Source organism: Alosa sapidissima, chromosome 9 (assembly GCF_018492685.1).
Source record: "Alosa sapidissima isolate fAloSap1 chromosome 9, fAloSap1.pri, whole genome shotgun sequence".
In the NCBI taxonomy this organism is placed as follows: Eukaryota; Metazoa; Chordata; class Actinopteri; order Clupeiformes; family Clupeidae; genus Alosa; species Alosa sapidissima.
In genome coordinates this window covers 36,817,180-36,827,637 of record NC_055965.1, presented here as the reverse complement: position 1 = coordinate 36,827,637, position 10,458 = coordinate 36,817,180, and the positions used below count along the sequence as shown (strand labels likewise).

Here is a 10,458-nt window from a genome sequence, read left to right as displayed (position 1 = left end):
GATGCTGTAGGCCTATTTTCTGTTTTATAGCTGATTGTCTTATTATGACCGCCGCGCAGCGAAGCGGCGGTCATATAGGTTTAATCAGATTTTTTTTTTTTTTTTCTTTTTCGCATGCCCAAATTTCCGTCAATGATTCCCGGGACACTGAAAGACCGGGGTACACGAAACTTGGTGGGCATGTAACCCCACATGGATAGCATGGAACCATCGTTTTTCGTTTTGATCTGTAGCCCCCCCGCTGGACTGGACCCCCCGAAAGGAGGGTAGGGCAAACACAGTTTTCTGTGAATATCTCGAAAACTGTAGGGTTTAGGAGGACCATTTTTTTTTTGTATGTTGATCTCAAGGGGCCATGTCAACCCATTCCATAACCACTCATTTCATGTATAGCGCCACCTAGTTAAACACAAAAAAGTAAAAATGAGGTGTTGTAATTGAAGGTATCTGTGACCTAACATAGTCAAAACTGCACGAAATTGGAATTGTAGGATCATTATGACACCCTCTGTATGCATGCCAAGTTTTGTGGAATTCCGTTCATGGGGGGCCACACAATAAATTAATTTATGTTACTATACACCAACTGGCCTGTAGGTGGCCGGAGACAGTTTTCTGTGAATATCTCGATAACCGTAGGGCCTAGGAGGTCCACCTTTTTTATGTATGTTGGTCTTAAGGGGACATGTCAACCCATCCCATTACCACTTATTTCATGTATAGCGCCACCTAGTTAAAAATTAAAAAGCAAAAAATTAGGTGTTTTCATCACAATATCTCTGGCTGACAAGGTCAAAACTGCACGAAATTAAAAGTGTAGGATCATTATGACACCCTCCGAATGCATGCCAAGTTTTGTGTACTTTCGTTCATGGGGGGCCTTACAATAAAATAATTTATGTGTACATTTAGTGACATACACCAACAAGGATTCCTGGGACACTGAAAGACCGGGGTACACAAAACTTGGTGGGCATGTACCCCCACATGGATAGCATGGAACCGTCATTCTTCGTTTTGATCTGTAGCCCCCCCGCTGGACTGGACCCCCCGAAAGGAGGGTAGGGCAGACACAGTTGAGGCCTAGGATGACCAATTTTTTCCGTATGTTTGCCTCCAGGGGTCATGTTAACCCATTCCATGTGCACACATGTGCATAAACAGATACACACGCACACACATACATTTACAGTAATCATACGTATGACACATACTCACACAGTAGACATTTGTACGCATGCATGCACATGCACAAACACACATACGCAGGCAAACACACAAGCACGCACATACACACACACACCCACACCCACACACATAAACATAAATTTGTACACGCACACATGCACACAATTCAAGAATTTTTCCCGTCATCTACTCCCTGAATTTTTGGTCATTGATACCCGGGACACCGAACCACCGGGGTACATGAAATTTGGTGGGTATGTAGCCCCACTAGACTTTTACGGAAAATTTTCATTTCGTCCCCGGGGTTCAGTAGGATTAAAAGAAAGCCAAAATAAATATTCATCATCATCATCATGGCTGCATTTTCAGTATTGGCGAGAAGTAGTCGTTTGTCCACTAGATGGCGCATCGTTGCAGTGAGACGTAATTTTGTTGGACGTTAAAAGTGGGTTGGAAAAAAACAATGGACGCTTCATACAAGGACTGTAATTTACCGCAGCGAACATCTAATAAGGATAGGACGATGTTCACATGAAGTGTAATTCCCATTTCTTCTTGAAGCCGAAATAAATCTCAGGATGTTTATCGGACATGCTTGGTTTTTACTGCAGGTACGTTAATCTTGTAATATCAATAAGGACCTAGGTAATGTTACCGTTAGCGTTGGTTGAGTGATGCAGGCATTTGATTTATTGCATTTGTAGAAAACTATAAATGCGGTTATACCAAGCAAATGTATAGCAGCACTGTTTGTATCTTTCGACTGTCATTAATTGCACGTGCTACAAAATCATTCTGTGCAATGGAAGATTTACCAACGTTACACCGGTCTGATACAGTTTTGCCTATACATGCGTGAGACTGAGACGCCTGTTTATTTTGTTTTAAGTGCGTGCATGGTGTGAGAGGGGAATCGATGTGCTTTGATTACAGCTTGGTAGTTGTAGTCTTGTGAAATTAAAAAGCACGTGTGTGTGAAGTATCCAAACAATGACACCTTCATTTCATTATGGCTGCTTTAGCAACACACCTTAAGCTACTGTGTAGTGGGTCCCATTTAGAAGTGGCTACTTCATTCGCGCTTTCCTTGACTCATGGAGCTGCTTGAATGTTATTACAATTTTTCGCCACGATATGACAGTTTAAGTCCGCTTGATACTGTAAGGCGTAAGCCATTGGTTTCCAAAGGAGATTTTATTTGTGTCGCCAGCATAGCCTATTGGCAATTTATGTTGTAAATAGGCCTACCTTATAATCCTACCTGTAGCTTAGGGAAGCTAGCTTTCTATTAGGATCTAGTTTGTTATTTACCGTTTTGTCATAACTCCCTGGTGCATTTTTGCATTTAGAATAACCAGAGCGTGTATATCTCAATCGGAAAATTAAACAATATCGGGTGCCTATGGACTAGGCTGGGTGAACCCAGCCTGATCTGCCCGCTATTTATTTTTTGATTTCTTAAAAGATTGAGCTTGGTCTGATGAAAGCCAGACTAGCCATGGACCTCAGTTAAACAATGCAAGTGAACATGAATCAGCCTATATTTTCACTAACAATAACGGACAAAAGCTCTTCAACTTTGGCCCGTTAAAGTGTGTATGAACAGTCTAGCGACGCATTTCATCAAGGCCCATTTGGACATGTCAGTTATTTGCACCACTGGTTAGATGTAAAACAGCATTTCGTTTCAGACTAGGCTACTGTTACTTAATTTGTGCATTAACAATAACGTTTCAGACTAGGCCTACTGTTACTTAATTTGTGCATTGACAATAAAGTATTACATGAACTAAAGATGACTAAAATCTTATGTAGAAGAAGAAACATTCACAAAAAATCCATCCATCCAAAAATGACCTTTGTTTTTGATAGCTGCTGAAAACGGCATGGAACTGACAGAGATGTTTTTGTTTAAAAATACATAAATAAATAAATAAATAAATAAATAACATTATGCTGATACCTTTTGCTTTTCCCAAATACAATGTAGCCTACAGGTGTAAGTGACCTTTCATCAATCCAGTTGCAATGGATGAACTGCCCTACTTGTGATTGTTTAGAGATTTTAAAGGTTTTATAACAATGCTACATCTTCTTTGGCTATTCTACAATCTATTCACCTTTTCAGCACCAGTAGGCTACTTTCTGTGCAGCCGCACACACACACACTCAGGCATGCCAAACAAGCATACACAAAAGTTTCAAGAGTGGGGGATGGAGTAAAATATGGAGACAAATTGAAGTGTGATTTATTTTCGCGGAACGGCTGTACAAGACTGAGCGGCGGTCATATTTTGTACCGCTATGCGGTACATCTAGTTTTGTTTACAAGTTACAGATGGAGTCTGGGTACTTATTGTTTACTGTTTACATCTTACATACTTCAGGCTGTTGCAGATAGCTCAGGGAAGAGACTGTATGACACTAGGTGGTACAGCCTGAGACATGCACAATAAAAAAATGCTTTCTGCATTTTTGTTTTGCTATTCCCTCCATTGTAGCGAAATCGTACCGAACCGTGATGTCTGAACCGAGGTATGAACCAAACCTTCTGTGTACCGTTACACCCCTAATAGAGATGATATTCTTTGTAATCTCCATTGCAGCAGATCTAATTTACGTTATGCTATTCCATTTAATTGGGAACCTGTTTGAGCATGCACAAGAGGGAGAGAGAGCGCGACAGGTTCCAGCTGGCTTGTGATTGTTGATAATTGATATCTCCTTTTATTAAGAAACTTTTAAAAGAAAATCGCGATGGCAACAGTAGTTCCCACTACTGACCAATTATAAACTGTGAGAGGCTATATTTGAGTGGAGCTGGCAAAATAGTCTTAAAGTATGTATACATAAATTAAACAGCATCAAATTATTTCTTAAGAAATGAATTGTCTACAACAAAATGACTGATGATTATTATCATTTCAATAATACAAAACGTTGTCTGTTGGCCCTTTAGCCATAAAGTTTGGCCATCCCTGGTCTAGTGTCACAGTCGGATGTAAGTATAAGTATAAGTATAAGTATATATACTCTTTTGATCCCGTGAGGGAAATTTGGTCTCTGCATTTATCCCAATCCGTGAATTAGTGAAACACACTCAGCACACAATGAACACACAATGAGGTGAAGCACACCCTAATCTGAACGCAGTGAGCTGCCTGCTACAACAGCGGCGCTCGGGGAGCAGTGAGGGGTTAGGTGCCTTGCTCAAGGGCACTTCAGCCGTGGATGTGGGCATGGGAGAGCAGTGAGGGGTTAGGTGCCTTGCTCAAGGGCACTTCAGCCGTGGATGTGGGCATGGGAGAGCAGTGCTCAACCACTTCCCCCGCCCACATTTTTTCCTACTGGTCGGGGTTCGAACCGGCAACCCTTCGGCTACAAGCCCGAAGCCCTAACCAGTAGGCAGACATCCCAAGTCTCCTGGAAGTTCCGGGAGTCTCCCGCATATGGATAGCGGCTCCCTGACGCCCGCAAATTAGATAAAATCTCCCGGAATCTAGAGCGAGCGATCAAGAGCGCGCAAAATTGCGTGTGCATCTGAGTGTAGCACACACACAACAGGGGAGAGAGAGGGGTGGTGCGTGTGTGCCTGAGCGCATCCAAGACAGAGAGCATCCTGATTGGCCTGTTTCGCTAAATCAACCAATCAGTTTTCCGTGTAGGCGGGCTTTTATCACTTTATCTCTTTTCTCCCGAACTTGATCAGCTCAGTGTATCAGTGGGTATACTACGAAGCACGTTAGACATATCTAGGCTATGTAGCCTAGACATATCGAGGCTTCACAAAGCCTTGACTCAGGGGTATACGTTAAGTGATACTATGATAGCAGTTATGTGATATATTTGTCAAACAAGGCTTTCAGCTCAGATCTGTGCGCGTTCTCAGTGTTGGGATGACGTTGGCCAATCGTGAAACGTGGAGACGCACAAGACCGCCCATATTATAAAACAATTACTTCCGCATTTATGAGCGATAGTGTAATCTACACTACGTTCATTTTTTGTGTCTAACGTATAACATCAAATAAATCAATTGTCATCAGTTGTTGTATGGTATGCACGTCCATAGTGGGATATTTGCACGCACAGCACTATTAAAGCGCATTCGAGATCCAAAATGTTAGTAGAGGCGGAGCTCCACCTGTAAGATATATGACAGAATCCTAGACGTGAGATAACTTCCTTTTTAAGACAATTGATTGGTCAGTGGGAGGTAGATTACACGATTTCAGCTATAACTTAGCACATAACCTCCTCCCGACCAGGTTTGGTTGACAGCCTAAGATACCATGGTGATATAGCGACACTAAAACAGATCCACGTTCGTGTCACAGCATACCCTGGCTTTGAGCACAATATACCTCGCTAACCCACTAATCGAGATTCGTAGTAGGCCTATACCCCACAGGAGCGTCATGGCAGAGTCAGCGCCCCCCAAAAAGTAAATATTTCAAAGTGTGGGCTACCCTTGTCTCATAAGAGTAAAAGATAATGATAGGCCTAGTCTTGCACGCTGCACTGTTTGTAACAGTGACCTTAGCATTGCCCATGGCAGCTTAAATGATTGCAAAAAACATGTTGAGGTGAGTTTAACTAGTGTGAATTCATGTGCATATTATTCAGGCCTATAGAGATGGCTAGTTGCCAAGGCTACATGAAAAGACCAAACCTACATAGGCCTATTTTATTTTCACAATTTCTATCTATAGGCCTTCCTTATTTGGACATAATATGTGAACAAACATAATATGTATTTCAGTATCTAAGTAGGCTAACGTTTTTATTATTATTATTATTATTATTATTATGTATTATTTATTTTTTTGGTGTGAAATGACATTTTGCAGGTTGGGATGTCTGAGTAGGCCACGGCTGCCCCGTGGGTATCCTGGGGTATCCTACTAGGCAGACAGATACCAGTGCCCACTTGCCTCCTCGTGTGTTTGCCACTAACGCGACAACAGGCCTATGCTTTGACACTTTCAGGTTGCAGCCAATCAAATGACCGCATATCTAAACTGGTTGTACTGGAGATGTAGGCTATACACTTTATGAGGACGCTGAACGACTTCACAACAAAACACATAATACAGTGTTTCCCCTACAGTGTATTTAACAGCGGCGCAGCGCCGCTGCAATATAATATCACGAGATTCACTTAACACACTGTAAAAGCAGCACTCGAAATTGTTTTCTGAAAGTCTTGAGTAAGTTAAGTGCATCAAATCCGCACTTAGCCTCTCATTATTCAGGACATATGCGGCATGATGTGTCAGGTGATTACAAGCCCAAAGACAAGTCTGCAGCCCATATGGCTAGCCTACGTTCTGAACACGGTTACATTGTTTAGCTATCCGACTGATGGGGTCTTGCTCCGCCACAGTGTAGCCTATGGTGTCATCGTTCACTTGTAGGTTACACAATAAATAGCCTACTTATAGGCCTGGTGACAATAAAAAATGATATTAGTTATATTTCATCACGAAGCTGTTTGTATGCCGTGAATTCGCTTGTAGCCTATGCCATATGTTAAGCTTGAGCAAATCCTCTGATCCAAAGCCTGCTTTGACACATTGACACTAATGTGAAACATGCATCCTCCTCTCCTAGCCTACATCAAATAAAAGAAACCAATTCATGATTACCGAAATGAATTTAACATGGGGGGGAAAAAGTTTGTTGCGATTTAGCCTACTGTTGTGATGCGGTTCTTTCTGCTGATTGGATTTACGTCCGGTGTCGTCAACTCTGAGAACTCTTGCTCCGGCTGACAATTTTATCCAGAGAGCTGATTTCCCAAAGATGAGCCTCCATCAACATTCAACGACAAATTATTAAAACGTAAGTAATGCAATAGAGTAAACCAATGTGCTACAAGGTGTATGGTCTTAACGTTAATTGTAGCCTAGACTTGTAACGTTAGCGTAGGGCTACATGTAATGTTTGCATGGGAAAGCTAGGCGAACACAGTCTAGGCCTGTTTAAACTTTCTGATAGTTAAAGGAAATATGAGCATATGTTGGCATATACGTACAGCCTAAATTCTGTCCACTTAGCTATAATAGGCTATCACAAACAGACCTTTTCTACGTTTGCGGCATTAGACATAGGAGCCTACATTCTCTTATCAGAAAGACGTGTTCTCATAACTTCAGCGTTCTCTTGACGGTGAGACGAACGGTCGCACTTCAATCAAGTAGCCTAGGTCTTTTTCGAGTTAATTGTGAGTGAGTTGTATGGTAACTGTGGGAGTGATGTAGAAGAAAAGTGAGTATTTACTTTTTTATACGTGGGTTTGTTGTTTTGGGACTGAGAAATAGACTACAAGGAGAGCATCTGGCTACGTGCATGCGTGTCAGCATTAATGGCCCCCCCAACAACTAAATTCAATTACCAAAGAGCCTTAGAGATGTTCTTTGAAAAGTCCAGAAAAATTAAGTGCTCGCAGATTGGGTGTGGCCTTTGACATTAATACAAATTTAAATAAATTGTAAATAATCTTTTTCTGGGTTGTGCCATTTAATTTTTCTTCTATCATTTTTAGCCAATAATGTAAAAGAAAGCTGAAAATGTCCACAAAAGAAACACGAAGGTATGATATAATTTTTTTTTTAAAAAAAATGCGCAACAACCCCCCCCCCCCAGTAATAGCACCGCTGCTGGAAAAATTTCTTGGGGAAACACTGTAATACGAAAGACTTCGCAAAGTATTGGTATAGACAATTTCGCCATCCCAAAGTATTGGTATGGACATATCCCTAATGCAAACCTTTGATGTGTTAGGTCTAGGCCTACCCTAAAGGCGGAAATCTCCGTCGAAAATCTTTCTTAAACAACGACAAGTTCACGCAACGAAATTCTAATGAGTTTAATCTATTCCAAATATTCCACGTACCGAAAACACAAAGTGTATGGCAATAGGAACACATTCAAGAGTTGTGATAGTCCTTTTTAAATTAAAGCGAGGACCGACAACATAGCCTACTTGTGAACAAGAACACTGTAGCGGATACAGTGAAGCGAAGCCCATCGTTCGCTTTCCCGACGAGAGACAAACACTAAATTTTCAAGTAGTATTGTCCGTAGTGTTACTATGAAAGACATTGCGTTTGAAGCACCGGTTTAACCGTTTACTATCCAATGCCGATAAACTTACCAATAGTATTTTCAAGATGCGTCATTACCGAAATGTTCAACTGCTTTTACACAATACAGAAGCGACGGCATTTGTTTCAGTTTCGTTAGGGGAGGAGACGTGACGCACAGTACAGTCCAGCCTCCAAAGGTTTGGGTTGCTGTGGGTAGTGCGGACTCCTCACTGGAATGATAGGCCTACTGATTTACCAGGAGGCATATGGCAAATAAAGTGTTTGGGAGGGGGAGTCGCCACATATATATTTTAGTCCTTTGAAAACTGAGCCCCTGAACAACTGTATGAAGAACTGACACAGATTCACAGGGGTTAAAATCATTTTGTGCAAAATGCCAGAAATTAGCCCTAATTGAAACTTAGCAAACAGGAAGCAGAATTGCAATTCGAAATTTGCACAACACTTTTTAAAAAAAATGTTTATTTCTGTTGGTTACAAACATTTCTCAACTGACCACATTTTAGCTGTTTAGCTGACCACACCAGCTGTTATGAAGCTGTGTATAAATGCTTACTTACTTTACCTTAGAAAAGAGAACACATAGAGGCCTAGCACCAGCTGTTATGAAGCTGTGTATAAATGCCTACTTACTTTACCTTAGAAAAGAGAACACATAGAGGCCTAGCACCAGCTGTTATGAAGCTGTGTATAAATGCCTACTTACTTTACCTTAGAAAAGAGAACACATAGAGGCCTAGCACCAGCTGTTATGAAGCTGTGTATAAATGCCTACTTACTTTACCTTAGAAAAGAGAAAACATACATGTAGAGGTTACAAACATCTCTCAACTGACCACTTCTCCTGTTTTTCATCCTTATCCTTTACCTTAGAAAAGAGAAAACACATAGCACCAGAAGCTGTGTGTAGGCTAAATGTTGATTAATAGTAGACCAGTAAAGAATAAAATATAGCCTATTAAAAAATATAGTCAAGGTGTGTTTTGCTAGATTGAACCTTTGGATATCAAAAATGCATACTGAAAATAAAAGGCTTACTACATAAGAAGCCCTTTGTGTAGAAGCGTAGGCCTACTGCTGTTTTCAACCGGAAGGTGAATGATATGAAATGACAGAAGCGTAGTCACACAGAAGTCTCTAGTTTTGCCTCAGCTCTTTCTGCCAGTCAAGTCCATCTGACTGTGCAATCCGGATGCGTTTCATGATTGAAGCTATCTGGCGTTCCACTGTATGTGTGTGTGTGTGTGTGTGTGAGTGTGTGTGTGTGTGTGTGTGTGTGTGTGTGTGTGTGTGTGTGTGTGTGTGCGTGTGTGTGTGATGTGTTTCATGATTGACACATTCCGGCACTCCACAGTGTGTATGTGTGTGTGTGTGTGTGTGTGTATGTGTGTGTGTGTGTGTATGTGTGTGTGTTTGAATGATGTGTTTCATGATTGAAGCTTTCTGGCGCCCCACTGTGTGTGTGTGTGTGTGTGTGTATGTGAATGATGTGTTTCATGATTGAAGCTTTCTGGCGCTCCACTGTGTGTGTGTGTGTGTGTGTGTGTGTGTGTATATGTTTCATGATTGACATATTCCACCGGATAAAGGCCTGTGGTTTGTGTGTGTGTGTGTGTGTGTGCACGCGTGCTCTGGTGCTCCACTGTGTGTGTGTGTGTGTGGGTGTGTGTGTGTATGTGTGTGTGTGCTCCCCCTGTTGGACCAGAGAGAGCATGACACTACAACCCAAAGCAGCAGAGCAGAGCTCCCCCTGTTGGACCAGAGAGAGCATGACACTACAACCCAAAGCAGTAGAGCAGAGCTTCCCCTTTTGGACTAGAGAGTATGAATGCCGACTCCACAACTGCACTTCCCAGCCATTCGATTGCCCACCATGAATCAGTGACAATAACTCAAAGACAAACAGTCCAAATGGATGACTTATTTAGAAATTGAAACTAGGTAGCATTTTAATTTTAACTTATTTAACACCATCACTACCACACACATGCTGGGCACTTCACTAAAGTACCAAGTGTGTGTGTGTGTGTGTGTGCGCCTCTGTCCACACAGTGGATGCTGGGAACTTCACTAAAGTACCAAGTGTGTGTGTGTGTGTGTGTGTGTGTGTGTGTGTGTGTGTGCGCCTCTGTCCACACAGTGGATGCCGGGCACTTCA

At 41.8% G+C, this 10,458-nt stretch overlaps 2 protein-coding genes across 11 annotated transcripts in view; both read right to left on the bottom strand.

Moving 5' to 3' along the window:
* LOC121718522 overlaps positions 1-10,458 on the bottom strand; it is an 823,508-nt gene that overhangs the window by 559,518 nt on the left and 253,532 nt on the right. The window lies entirely within an intron of this gene.
* Positions 1-10,458, bottom strand: part of LOC121718811 (NACHT, LRR and PYD domains-containing protein 3-like) — a 162,318-nt gene that overhangs the window by 46,112 nt on the left and 105,748 nt on the right. The window lies entirely within an intron of this gene.